Here is a 15205-nt window from a genome sequence, read left to right on the forward strand (position 1 = left end):
CAGTTTTGCCATTATAGAATGCCACCAGTGGAGAATGGCAGTGGTGCACAAGGAATCCTAAACTCACATGTGCATTCTTTTATGTAGTGATCACTGTCTCCTTTGTGTAGAGATCATATGGAATTGTGTCAGTCTCTGAGATCGTCAAACTCACATGTCGATTGGAATCGGACACCACTCTCCTATGATCACTAGAATACCCCTCCTAGAATAGTAGGGTAAACATTTGTACAAGTGAAGAATGGCAGTGGTGCCAATCTCTTATTAGGCCCTAAGAAATGTCATTGGGAAGCCTAAACTCCCATGTGCAGAGATCATATGGAATTGTGCCAATCTCTATGGAGAATGCCACCAGTGGAGAATGGTAGTGGTGCCAATCTCATATCATGACCTGAAAACATGCACAAGGAATCCTAAACTCACATGTGCATTGGCACTTTTGCCATTATCCTACTACCATTCTCCGCTAGTGGTTAAGAGTTTCTTTGGAATCATGATTTATTTCAGGGATTTCAATGGTGTATCAACAAGTTGTTATGTTTCTATCCTAAAGTGTACTTTTTTACTTTGCAATGAGTAATCAACATGACATGTAAAGTTATCATTTTACAATAATGATAGTCAGTCCAAAAATTGAAAGTGCACAATAGATGATTGTCATTGCCACCTAAATTACATCAAATGCTTGTCATTGCCCATTGATTTTCCATCAACTACATATCTTGCATTCATTCTCCTCAACTACATATCTTGATTTTCCATCAACTACATATCTTACTAAGTTAAAGAGCCTGTGCGTTTTCATTGCAATACTCATGGTTATTAATTACACTCTACATTTTGTAAATGGTGTTTTGGAGATTTTCAAATGAGAATGCTCACAACAAAAGCGAGTCTCAATATCAATGGAAATTCCAGAATTATGAAGGTGTTTTTGAACATCACTATGGCTCATGAGATGAATCTAACTCAAATGGGTTTCAAAGTTTATTATTTTGTTGATGATAACGTAGTTTAGACACTGATATTCTATTTATTATTTGAGAATGTAGTTGATATTTCACACTTCATGAATGGCTATCTAGTCTATTTTCACATATTTCTCCTGTTTTTTCATTGAGGGGAGCTACAATTTCTTCCAAAACTGCCATTCTGGGAATTGGGTTTTTCCCGAATTATCTAATACTGTCTTGTGTCTAGTACATGCTCGGATGCTATGTTGACAACCCTGCGTAGCCACTCAAACTAAAGAATTGATGCCATGTCAAGCCTCCTTTTCAGCCTCCTCTTGCATCAATGGACACTTGCCTGCTCTTCTAGAACCTTCCTCCTTCCTGTGTAGAGGAGGAGTATCCTTTCCTTGAGACATTCTCACAAGAAAGTTGTAAGTGCCATTCGGATAGTGTAATACAGATGAATGATTGGAGTGCAGCAGTATGCAAAGTTTACATGCAGCATCAAATTCAACATTTGTGAGTTCAAGGTGTGTGAGGTATGATGGAAATTGTTACATATGCTATGCAAAATAAGTTATAACAAAATTACTTTAATTTAACAAAATGTACATGTTGCAACCTTTGATAAATTCTTTCAAATGCCACAATCTTTCCATAATATAAATGGCCGTACATTTATAATATAAATGGCATCTTTTCAAATTATAAATGCTTTCAAGCTCAATAATTTTGTTTTTGAACAAGAATTTTATTACGATAAGTTTGAGAGACACATGGTGTCCCAAAAATATTACAAGGCAAAATATGTGGCTTATGTTGCAATCCTAAGGGAAAGATTCATCTCTTCCATAGGACTCATAGCCAATTCTCCCTCAGGTTCTACTCTCTTTTAGATATTACTGATCCCTCCAGGTGGCTTTCTTTGGTCGGCAATGCGATGCATCATTTGTTCATGCGCATGACTCTTAATGGCATTAATGACATGAGAGGGAGGCATTTTTTGATCATTCTCAAGATAAACCAAGGCATCTTAAAAAATTTAAATCATCTAAAAAATGATCCATCCCAATGCATAGGTATCTACAAGGCATGTATCTCTGCCTCTTAAGGCTACTTCTTGTAGCTCGGGTGCAAGCCACTTTTTCCACCCATGCTCTTCCTCTTTCCTGCGAACTCCCTCATCAAAGTCGGAATCCATCTCCAAAGAATGATTTTCTAGATGCTTGAATGCCTTTCAACTCTTTGAGAAGTTCATGTCCATCCCCTAGTCTATGATGCCTACTCGGGCATCTAGACTTCCCAACAAAATCCAATAAGATGTTACCCAAGTGCAAGTCTATGTGCAACCACCTTCCTACATGCAACATTTCCAAACCATCCATAAGTGCATGGATGATATGGATGAGATTCTTACAAAAGACATTGATTTAAGAAATATCTTCCTTCTGCAATGTAGCTTGGACTTCCCCACTTGCTATGGACATTAGATCTGCCCCTCCCCTTAGAGCATTGTGGAAGTAGTGTGTGAACTTGCCTTGGTCCATTGGAAGAACCTAAAGGAATTGCAACAAGCTACCGCCATTAAAGTATGGCCTAATGGCCCACAGTGGCTCTTCTTGGGTTGATGTGATCACACATAGAAGGACTGGGTGTAAAATATGCATGAGTTGTTTTCTCGTTACTTCTCTTGTATACGTCCCAATATTGCCCTTGTACTTCTTTTTGGCATATTCCACTTGATATGATAACCCTGCAGCTCCTACCAACCACACTTTACATACAATGCCATAGGATCTTGAGTCAATTTTTTTGCCAATTTGGATCTCCCTCTATGTGACATAGGCCAAGATTGACACTTTGCATATATTACTAGCCAAATGTTGTGCCCTTTTAACCTCATCACCTCTCAATGGTTGAGAGGGTATAGAGGCTGTCTACTCTTCCCCTATGGCCAGGGACGTAGTTCATCCATAAGCTATTGTAGCCTTCTTTTTCTAGATCTTAGCTACTATGATATGTCAATCTAATGCAATGACCCTAGTCTTGTGCTTCGCCCATACACCCATCCATTGTATTAATTTGAAGACATCAAACTCTTGTGCAAGAGTAGGATCTACATTGCATGCTTCATTGAAGCGGGTCTCTACATTCCCAATAAAGCTATCAACCCAAATTATGGCATCTGTCTCCCATGACCTTCAGACTACAAACTGCTCTTAGCATCATCAAGAATCCTCCTCTTCATAGTGCTAACTCCCTCTAAACTAGATAGAGTTGATTCCATTTTACTCTCCTCCATGTTGCACAGCCTAACAAAAAATGCATCCCAAATGCTTCTCATCACTCTCTTGGGCTCGCCCTTACTTAGATCTTCCCCTACTTTTCGCTTAGTGCCAGCAGTTGAGGCCATGCTTATAAGTAGATCTTGCTATGTGTGGGCAGAAACCTTTCTTGCTTGACACTAGCAAAGAGCTCTAGTTGCCATACAATAGTGAGCAGGAAGGAATTTAAGAATAACTCCCACCCTATGCATTCATAACTTCTTTTATTGCCTCAAATGTAAATGAATTATCATGCATTAATGTAAAAGTTTTAAGATTTATAACTTTCAATGCAACAAATATTTCTTTTAATGCACGCATGCAACAAATGACTCTTTCAATGCATGCATGCAAAAAATGATTCTTTCAATGCATGGATGCAATAAATGATTCTTTCAATGTACACGCATGCAACAAATGATTCTTTCAATGCATGCATGCAACAAATGCAAGGTAATTTCTTAAAAAAATTAACAAAAAATCATGTCCCTCTATGTGGAGGGTCGAGAAAACCTAGTTCTAGGTTTTGGTTCCAACTGGCCCCCTTTCCTATTCAAGATGGAGGACTATGACCCACTTCCTAGAGTAGGCCCCTCGTCCAATACTTGGAGAGAGGAGGATTTTTACCTCTTCTTAATCCACTGTTGGTAAAAATGAAACCAACGGTTGGCACATATCTTGGGCCAGTAGCTGGTAGTACTACCACCAATACTTATTATATCACAATGGGTAGTAGTAGCCCTCACAATGGTAAATGACATACTACCATTGGTAGTACTACTATTCTTGTACATAATAATTTCACTACCAATGGGAATAATATTACCGATGGTATGGTTAATACTACCACCACTCGTAGAATTGTGTTAAACTACTGGCGGTAGTGTTAACACTATCATCAATAGCAAGATACCGCTAGTAGTATTGGTACTACTATTGGTATGTATTTGGTTGCCAAGTCAGGGCCACTTGATAGCATAAAGGCATGATTATATTCGTGAATGTGTGAAATACATCATCACAACACGTAATCACAAGAAAATTCACATGATTACGTGAATATGCAATACTTGCTTTGGATAAATGCGACATTTAAAATTTCTTCCATGATTTCCATGGATGGAGAATCAGCGCTATCTATGTTGGATGAACAAGCTTGCAGCACATATGGATACATTGGTGCATGGAATTATGTATCAAACCGCATCCCACTAGATCAAAGTGACCATGTAGCCAAGGACTTACAAGATGTTTTGATCTATATTTTGGTCAAGAAATCTAGGCAGACTAGTAGATCTCATACTTTGAATTGATCATTCAAAATTAGTTTTTTATTCTCCATTGATCTTCTTATACGTGGTGTGACACCAAAAATTGATATTTTTTATTTGGCATTGGTATTGTTTTCTTCTACGTTTGATAAGAGTTTGAGTAGCAAGTGATAGCCTAGCGGCTCTCACTTATTTCTTTTTTCTAAGATATTGTATGGGATTGAGAGGATGAGTGGAATGGATCATTGTAAATACCATAGGTGTGAATTATAAATACCTTGGTATGGGGTGAGAGTTACTTGTGTATGAGATATTATGGGGTTTTTAGAAAATAGGAAGAGTGAGTCATATAAAGAGGTGGGCTCATGTCCATGTGTTCCAATAATATAAGAGAGGCCACATGCCAAGCATGTGGAAGGCATGTGGAGGAGTGTGAAGTCAAGAGGAATCCTTCTAGAATTCCTATGTGGAATAACAAGGATGTGGACGTATGGAAAAGAGAGGGTCCCTATGGGCTCCATGTGGGGAGACTCTTGACTTTCTCAATATTTTAAGAGTCTTGATAGCGAGGTTGAGGCAAGAAGAAGGAGAGATAGTGTGTTGATATGTGAATCGAGCGGTTGGGCTCTTGGATTGCCTAATAACTATGTATCCAGATAATGAGGGGTTTGTTGCGAGAATTACTCAGTATGTGTTGAGCCATATGGTGTCTGGTTCAGCTGATGAGTTTTGTCTCAAGTTGAAGTGGGAGGACCTGAAAACCATCAAGTATGCCCGAGATATGCATCTAAGGGCACAGGCACCTACATTTCTGGGCTTTCCCTTGAGGTTCTCTGGTTGGTCAATGTAGAGACTGAATGAATTATTCCCTTGACATACTATCTTTGCGTACTTTATTTGTGATTCTCTGTGGGTCAGCACATGAAACTGGTCTTTTGAAATGGGCTAAGAGGCTTTCTGTAGTCTAGTGGGGGTGCCAATTTCCTGAGCTTGTCTGGGTAGAATACTTTTCATTGCAACCCTCTCTTTTAGAGAATGGGAAGGAGTAACTAGTACAACGGTAGGGATGGGAGAGAAAGGGGGAGGGGTAGCACCTTGATTAGGGGCAAGTGGTTGCGTTCTTTATTTCATTCGCTTATTTTAATAGATGCTCATTTTTGTCATCACCGTGTCTACTAGAGGATGCATAATTGCCTTGCTGTAATTTTCCAGTCATGATGTCATTCTGCTTTTTAGAGCAGTCTTTAACCATATGACCCATTTTACCATAGTAGTAGCATTCAACATTGTTGTTTGCATTTTGGCCTCTCTACCATCCACCACCACCTCTTTGGCTCCCCATGCCTCTAAAGTTACCATGTTCTCCTCCATAGGACTAGTTTTCTTGAATTTGTTGCATATTCTGATTTCTGCCATAGCCTCCAAATCGGCTTGCTCACATAGTTGAGCTAGCAGGTTGTTCTCTTCTTAGGCCAGGTTGTCCTCTTTCTGGGCAAACACCTATATCTAGGTCTAGGCTATGAGGGTTTTTTGTAGCATATCACATCATATAAAGAAATCAGTAGCATCAACGACATTGTCATTAAAAACTTTTGCACATTGAGAAAAGCAAATTCACCAAAGTGCAGATGCTCAGATATCATTGCAATTGGGGGGTGCCTACTCAATGTGTCACCGAATTGAAGGTAAACATAATTGAGAGGTAGTATGGTGTGTTGGTGAGGATCACAAGGTTAAGAAAGAGGTGTGGGATGTCCTCCCAAGCACACCTACATCCCTTGCAAATTCAATCCCTGTGACCGATCATTCGTGCTTGACTAGCTCTCCCCCAGACTCCTTTCTGTGCATGATTAACCAAAGAGGGCATGACTGCTTCTCAGAAATGTTCTTATCCCACATGTATTTGAATTTCTTCCTCTAGGTTCCACTCTTGTCTCTCTTGTGTCATTTCAAGTTGATTGTCCTTATTATCTCTTTCTGCCCTTCCAACCAGATAGGGATAGGAGTCATCTAGTTTTGCCTTGCCCATCTGAATTCCCTTAGAGATGGTTTGAGGTGGCCTCCCATCTACAGAAGGCCTCCCATCCCTTAGACATGTCTTGAGGTGACCTCCCATCCATGGAAGGATTTCTCTTGACAAAATTAGGTGTCTCTCCAGATTTTTATTCCCTTCTTGTTAAGTTTGAGTGCTCCTTTCAAGTCCTCATTGCTTACCCATATGTTCGGCTAGATAATACGGAACCATACAGAGTCTTCACTATAGAAGATACCCGTATTTCTTGAGAAGCCCTTCCACTTGATATACGAGCATGTTGACTCCCATGCTTGTCACATTCCCTTCCATATTTTTGACCCTTTGGTGATACAAGTTTCATTACCCCAGTAGTGCCACATCAAAGGGAATCTGTTTCCAGTGTCTGCTCCTCTTGAGTCTGACTTTTTTAAGATTGCAAAGAATTAGGTAGCCCAAATTGAGCTAGGATCTTGAAATTCCTTAGTTATCCACTAATTTATGAATCTTTATGTTGACCTCTCAATATTCACAATCCCCAACCCTCCATCTTTAGGAATCATTCACACTTGCCATTTAAGCTTGGCCCTCTTGTGATGGTTCATCCCCCCCCCCCCAAGAAGGATTGTAAAAGAATCTTGATTTTTCCTAGACTCTTTTCGGTTGGAGTCTAGTAGGAGATAAAATAAAGGATCGGGGGATAGATGTAGTGGTTTAGTACAAACTTTCTTCTTGTGAGAGTTGGTAGGAGGCCTTGCCATTATCCTTTAATTTATCTATTACCCAATCCCACCAATCATTGAGCGAGCATTTGAACCCTATAGGGATACCAAGAAATCTAAAAATTTATCTTTCTCTTATAGCTTTTCATCCTTTATCTAAAAGGAGCTAGGGAGGTGGATTTCTGTTACCATGTATGCCTATTTTATCATGGTTAATCTTGGATCTTGAGGCGAGACAAAAAACATTAAGGCATTCCAAAACACCAGCTACTCATTTTTCATCATAGTGAGGGGTCAAGTTGGTATCATGAGCAAATTATTGACCAAAGGTTTGACGGTAGATATGAGAATGGAGCAAGAAGTGCAACAAGAGGGAGAGTAAGAGACAAGGGTGGGAGACCAAGGTGGAGCCGCATGAAGTCAAACAAGGTAGAGAAGTATGAAGTTGATGAGGGTGGTGGAGACAACAAGGGTGGAGTACTATGAAGTGGACGAGGCTACATGACAATAAAATAGCCAGTGCCTACCGAGCCACCTTGATGAGCTTGATTGGCCATTTTGATCAAATTGCAGACGACAAGCAACTAGCTATTCCTAGTAAGGGACACTAAAATAAATTTTTTCCAATGTGCCACTTTGTTTCGAAGGGGGGAATGGCAAATCCCCAAACAACCTTTGAAGTGCATTCTATATTTTCTTGGCAATATAAATGGTATTGGATGGTTGTTCCATCATGCAATCTGAGGGCTATAGGAGGCCAATGAGAATTTGATTGGGTGCAAGATCAGTGGCAGTTAAAGAGCATCAAAATTAAGTCATTCAACTTAATGCTAATCAAACTTGGAGGGCTATCACTTAATCATCACCACACCACCATTTTCACCTAGATGGTGCTTTTGCTCCATCATTTTACCATTTAACATTAAGGTATGTTACATGACAAAATATATGATTGTAAAGTTCAAGATAACATAAGCTACAAGGTCTAGACTTGATTAAAACCTAGTTCTCACTAAGTGGTTCTACTAGTGAGAATAGTTAGAAGTCATGCATGTGATCACTTACTAGTAGTAATATAGGCATGCTTGAATGGTGGCCGATTTCCATAATCATTATTATAACTGCCCATGTCCCAACTAAGTCTATGGAATGCTACCACAATGGATGATTTTTTCTAGTTTGAAAATTGGTTCTGCATATAAATTTTTTGGTTGAAATATTTGCATTCAATCTGTTCATTAGACCACATGGTAGTGCCAGCACGGTGTCTAACTTCGACCATCATTATTATAAGTTTCCATGTCCTCTAATTAGGCCGATTTCCATGGACATCATGCAAGCTTGATTGTTGTGCCAATTTCCTCCACTATGGTGGGAAAAATTAGAGATGCACTATCATGTCCCTTTGCACCTTCCAAGACTTCTCCTTGCAATCCTTCCAATCCTTGTACCTCACAAGCATTCTAGAACCCTACAAGCCTTGTGTCCTTCCACCACAATGGATATAATAAGAGACACACTCTCCTTGCTATCCTTGCATCCTCTCCTGCCTATTTCTTACACTTCTACTTCCTCCTTGTAATCCTTGCACATCGCAATCATTCTCCATGTATCTTTTGTCTCTTCTACTAATTTTTGAGGTATCAGCTATACCACAATGACACAAAGATGGTTGAGGACGTGCTCTCTAGAGGTAGTTTGTACGTTGGTTTCTTAGAGTGTATATTTTTTTAAAAATTAATACGTATTTATGAAATTTTTTTTATTAAAATATATTTCTCTCTTTTTCTTTTATGATTAAGCTTTCTTTCTTTTTCTTTTATGCTTATATGCTCATGCATAAGCATAATCATATGCTTTGTTTCCTTTCCATCTTCTTCCTCTTATGCTTATGCTTATGCATGAGCATATGTCTCCTTCTCCTTCTCCTTATCCTTCTCGTCTTTTCTTCCTTTCCTCTCTCTTTCACCCCCTCTTTTCCCTCTTTCAATCTCTTTTCATAAGCATATGTATTTGCCTATTCATAAGCATAAGCATATGTCTCCTTCTCTAATGCTCATGCATAAGCATAAGCATAAGCATGAGCATATGTCTCCTTCTCCTTCTCCTTATCCTTCTCCTCTTTTCCTCCTTTCCTCTCTCTTTCCCCCCCTCTTTCCCCTCTTTCAATCTCTTTTCATAAGCACATGTATTTGCCTATGCATAAGCATAAGCATATGTCTCCTTCTCTTATGCTCATGCATAAGCATAAGCATAAGCATGAGCATATGTCTCCTTCTCTTATGCTTATGCTTATGCATGAGCATATGTCTCCTTCTCCTTCTCCTCTTTTCCTCCTTTCCTCTCTCTTTCCCCCCCTCTTTCCTCTCAATCTCTTTTCATAAGCATATGTATTTGCCTATGCATAAGCATAAGCATATGTCTCCTTCTCCTTCTCCTTTCCTTCTTTCAATCTCTTTTTCCCCTCTTCCTCCTTTCCTTCTCTTATTAGCATGTCTCATTCTCCTCTTTCTCTCTCTCTTTCTCCCCCTCTTCCCCCTCTTTCGATCTCTTTTCATAAGCATATGTATTTGCTTATGCTTAAGCTTTCTCTCTTTTTCTTTTATGCTCATATGCTCATGCATAAGCATAAGCATAAGCATGATCATGAGCATAAGCTTTCTCCCCCTCTTCCCCCTCTTTTGATCTCTTTTCATAAGCATATGCCTATGCCTATGCCTACCCTTCTCCTTTTTTTCTCTCTTCTTTCTCTTTGCCTTCTCCTTCTCCTTCTCTCTTCTTTCTCTTCTTTTTTCCTCCTTCTCTCTTCTTTCTCTTCTCTCTTCCTCTCTTTTTTGTCTTCTTTTCATAAGCATATGCCTATGCCTATGCCTATGCTTATGTTTGTTTTTTGTTTTTTGTTTTTGTGTTTGTGTCTACATTAGAGATGGGGTCAGGTCACACGTCTGATGAGTATGGATAGCCTCGCAGGAGGATACATCACAATCTCTATGGTCCAGAGGACTTTGATTCCTCTTAGACGACACCTCAGGGGCCTATCTATGTGACTACCCCTGCCCCAAGTCCTCTTGGACAGAGCACTATGACTACCCCTCGGGCAACTCCTTTGCTAGTGGCCCATGGCTTTGTCGAGAGTCCCGACGAGTTTGTAGCACAAATGACCGATGAGGAGGCAATGAGATTCTTCTCTCTACTATCTCAAGGGACCTCAGCGATTCCCTCTCCTACACCGATGGCTGGACATACTGCCCAGCCGTCCCCTCGTGCCCCTTTGACTGAGGGGTCATCACATGCGCATGCCTATCGTAAGGGAAGGAAGAGTAGGAGCGCCACTTATATTGTGCTAACTCGGGAGATGTAGAATTATTAGCACACTCACATCCCTACAGGTCTTCACTTGGTCCCGAGACACAGTATCAGTCAGGTCCCTTGCCCTCTCCTACTCCCACTGCTACTCCTCGCTCTGGAAGCGCTTGCACAGCTTCCACTCACTCTGACTCTGCCACTACCATGAGTCCTCCTTGTCCAGTCGAGGACCTCTCCTATCAAATCACGACTGCCAAAGAGATAATAGAAGATAGAAAGGGCAAAGCAGTGATGGCCACCATGAGGTAGTTGATGAGCCACCACTTCAAGAGCGGCATTGCTATTGATTGGCGGTATCAAGATGATGAAAAGAAGCAGGTGGTCATCGATGAATTAAAACAAAAATTCCCTAGCCTAAAAAATTGGGAGTTCAATGAGAATTACATGTGAGAGTCCATGGGTTTGGTCATGAAGCATCATAGACCAATTTTGCATACTTCCATCGCAAAGGGGATGGCTAAACCCAACTGGGCAGACAAAGCTGATTGGAAGTTCTTCAAGAAGCAGAATAAGGACCATCTCGAAATTTTCAAGCGTCAGAGGATGTGAGTAGTAGTAGTAGTAGTAGTATTTTACATATACTTCGCCATGTATATCATTTTGTATATCAACTCGTTTGAGCGATTTTGTATCACCCTTTTGGAAAGGGTAATTTTGCAACAAACAATGTTGTATATCTTCGACATGTATATGCTTTTGTTGCTCGATCATTTCATTTGAGCTTGATTTTGTATCACCATTTTTGCAAGGGAAATTTTGTAATAAAAAACTTTTTTTTAAAATTACCAAAAAAAAAAAGTAGGACAAAACAGGGCTTGCTATGGCCCTGTTTAGCCCCACTAATGCTTATTTTTAAGTTCTATTAATCATTGCTATATAGAGACGTTTACCAGTGTCACTATATAGTGCTGTTTACCAGTGTCGCTATATAGCGACCGTTCTTTTTCGATTCTTGTAACAATGTTAATAACGAAGTTTGCACCTGTTTTTAAAAAAAATTAGTGTAAAAAACATCGGTATTTTCATCAAAAAAGGGCCTATGCCTTGTAGTGAACAAAACGATGATGCCATAGCTTGTAGTCTAGATCACCAGGGGTTATAACCACATTAGCAATATCACCATTTAAGGAAAGTTGAAAGAGGTTACCATTCCGAGGAGCAACTACTATGGTATGTCCATCTTTTTCAATCCGACACTGTGTGTGGTCAAAGCCAATAAAGAGACCAAGATCAACAAGTCCTGCAATAGAAAGAAGATTTCTCTGAAGATCTGGAACATGGAGGATGCCTCGCAAGACTCTTGTTGAAGAAAAAGTGCCAAGATATAAATCACCAACACCCATGACTTGACAAGTAGTGTCATCAACAAGATAAACCAATTTCTTGTGAGAAAGAGCATGATAATTATGTAACCATTGAGATTGATATGTCATATTACCAGTAGCACGAGAATCAATAATAAAAGTGGAACCATCTCGAACATGAAGTATCATTTTTGGAGAGACATCAGAACAGATACGATTTGCCTCTTGATGCATATGGGCATCTTGTTGTTGAGTAGCATATGCTTGAGTATGTTCGTGATCATAACGCCTCTTGTAACCCAAAAGGATGGATGATTTCTACCACAATATTCGCAAGGAGAATTATTGGATAAGCAGGGTTGCTTAGTGGTAACACCATGTTCCTCATCATATTACCGAGCCCAACAATCAGAGATAACATGACCATGCTTATCACAATAAGAAAAATGTCTCTCAGGATATTTGAGACAAGAAGAATTACGACCTCTATATGGATGATCACCACGTCCATATTTGGAGAAAGGATGCTTGCAAGCAACACAAGCTGTCTCTAAGTCTACACCATCCACTGTTATCATGATAGACTCATGAGGGTCTTTACGACGCTCACATCATTGAGCATACTCAATCAAAGAAATACATGTTTGATCAAAATCAATCTCATTTTTTTGGAAACGATGGTAACAATATTATCATATAATGGATCTTGGACTATGTCAAGAAGATAGGTCACCAATTGATTTCGTGGAACAGGTGCATCACCAGCAGCAAGTTGATTGACGATATTCTTGAATGAGTTAATATGAGCTGTCATAGGAGCTCCAACTTTGTACGGAATGCTCAAAAGATTATGAAGATAAAGAATCTCTGTGATAGATTTCTTCTCAAAAGTAGCAACGAGATATTCCCATATTGCATGAGAAGAAGGAAGGGCAAATACATCCAGCATAAGAGAATCATGTAGAGTAGATAAAATATACCAACGAGCTGCTTTATCACGAGAATGCTAATCGGCAGAGTCAGACCTCCATTGCTCAAAGAGAGGGCCTTGAATCACAAGAGCATGATTCACAGTTGCATCAACAAGGTGGTATGGTCAAACGAGATCACCAAGAACAAAATCTAAAAGATTATCACCTTCGAGTATCAATAACATCTTCACTTTCCAACTAGGAAAACCTTGTCCTTGAAACAGAGGAAATGATCATTTGCCAAAAGGAAAGCCGTTGACAAGTATGGATGTTGCCATCATACTTCACAAGAATACGTTTGTTACATCTCATGTTAATGATCGAGAATACAATGGTTGCTTTGAAAATATAGAACTCAAGATACGCCAAAAAAAAGGATAGAACATGAGACGGGAGTATACTAGAAATAGCATACATGGCAAGAAAGCGCTTTGAGCTTGTTGATCATGAAACCACAATATTTTTCGAGAAAAGCAAGACTTGTCATCATGAAACAGACATATTTTTGGCAAAAAGCACTACAATTGTGCTAATCACAAAACCAATACATTTGTCACGAAGCCACAAGATTCTTGGCGAAAAGCAGTACAAGCGTGACGATCACGAAACTAAGAAAAAAGTAGTCGGCACAAAAACTAACGTAACTTTTTGCTCTAAAGTCCTATTAGGGCGTTTAAGTGCTCAGAATGAAGAGCACGACAAGAGATACGCTCACAAATCAATCTATGATCCATTTTTCATCGACAACTTTCTCAAATTTGCACTAGAATACCTCCCAAAAACCACATCAAGTTAGACATGTCAAAATCGAGAAGAGAAAATAAGCAATGAGATATTGAAGGCGCTATGTAATCAAATCAACAACTAATATTTCCTGTCTTTCTTCATTATAGTGAGCATATAATAGCAAGACCTTTGTAGCTCTGATACCATGTTGAGAGAGAAGAAGAAGAGAGGATAGACACACCAAATAGACTCCCGAATACCGATTCATATTAACCACTAGACACATATATAGGTGAGACCTAGTTCAAGTTAGGGCAAGCTATATATAGCTCTAACACTCTCAACCTCCCCTCAACCTCTCCTCTCAACCTCTTCCTCCTCTCAATCTCCTGTCAACCTCCACTCATCCTCCCCCTCTCAATATCCTCATCCTCCTCTAAACATCCTCACAACCTCTTCTTGCTCTTAGCTTCATCCTCTCAATCTCTTCCTCTTTTCTTTCTCCCATCATTTCCATATTTATGAAGCGCTCCTCTTCCCCTAGACCAAATGTAAGACACATTTTGAAGGAGTACTTCATTTTGGGATTGCTCAAAAGGGGCTTGTATGGGAGCGAGGGTAAGAGGACTATGTTGTGGAGATAGAGAGAGAGAGAGATGGATTCCCATGCATTGTATGTGTGTGTGTGTGTGAGAGAGAGAGAGAGAGAGAGAGAGAGAGAGAGAGGGGAAAGCAAATGGATTCCTATGGATCATGATGTAGTGGACACAATAAATTTGATTTGAAGTTATTTTGTAGATATTCTGATTTCTATTACTAAGTTAATGATTTGAAAGAAATACTAATGATTTACTTATTGCAATTGTTAGGATGCATCAAAATTGATCATTTAAGGATGTGCCGAGCACCGCTACTACAATATCTATGAGAAGTGAATTCCACGACCACAATGGGGCATGCCTTACAAAATGTTAAGATCAAGAGTTATTGGAAAGGCATATGGAAGCATTCATGTACATTGGCCAAAAAATATTTGATTGAATATACCAATAATTTTTTTATACCACATTGGATATCTATATTTTGTTCTGTAAATTATTATATTAATTATCTCAGAATGTATTACTTTAGGTTAATTGTTGTATTTAGTTAGCCAGGACAACTTTGAATTACTACATGAATGAGTGATGAAGAACAATAGGTTGTGCATGGATGAGAGTAGCTAGGTTGTTTGTGGGATCTTGTTGATGAGGTGTATATGTAAGTCTTGAAAACAACTGATTGGGCATGGATTCCTTTAGAATGAATTCCTTTATTAGGTAGTAGGTATCTTTGTGATCTTGTGGATGAGGTATGGATGGAGTATAGATGTACATGTTATGTTTGGGATTTTAAATCAATGGGTATATGGACTTTGAAAATGTACTACTTTTAAAGATTATGTAGGTTCAGTTAGATATGAGTCTTTATTTACTTAATAAATCCCAATGGTGCCAAAATACACCACCTCATGCATGGATGAGACAAATTAATATGTATTATGTTGTGTATATGAAA

The sequence above is a fragment of the Dipteris shenzhenensis genome, chromosome 9 (assembly GCF_047967505.1).
Source record: "Dipteris shenzhenensis isolate YYH24624 ecotype China chromosome 9, Dip_SZ_1.0, whole genome shotgun sequence".
Taxonomy (NCBI): domain Eukaryota; kingdom Viridiplantae; phylum Streptophyta; class Polypodiopsida; order Gleicheniales; family Dipteridaceae; genus Dipteris; species Dipteris shenzhenensis.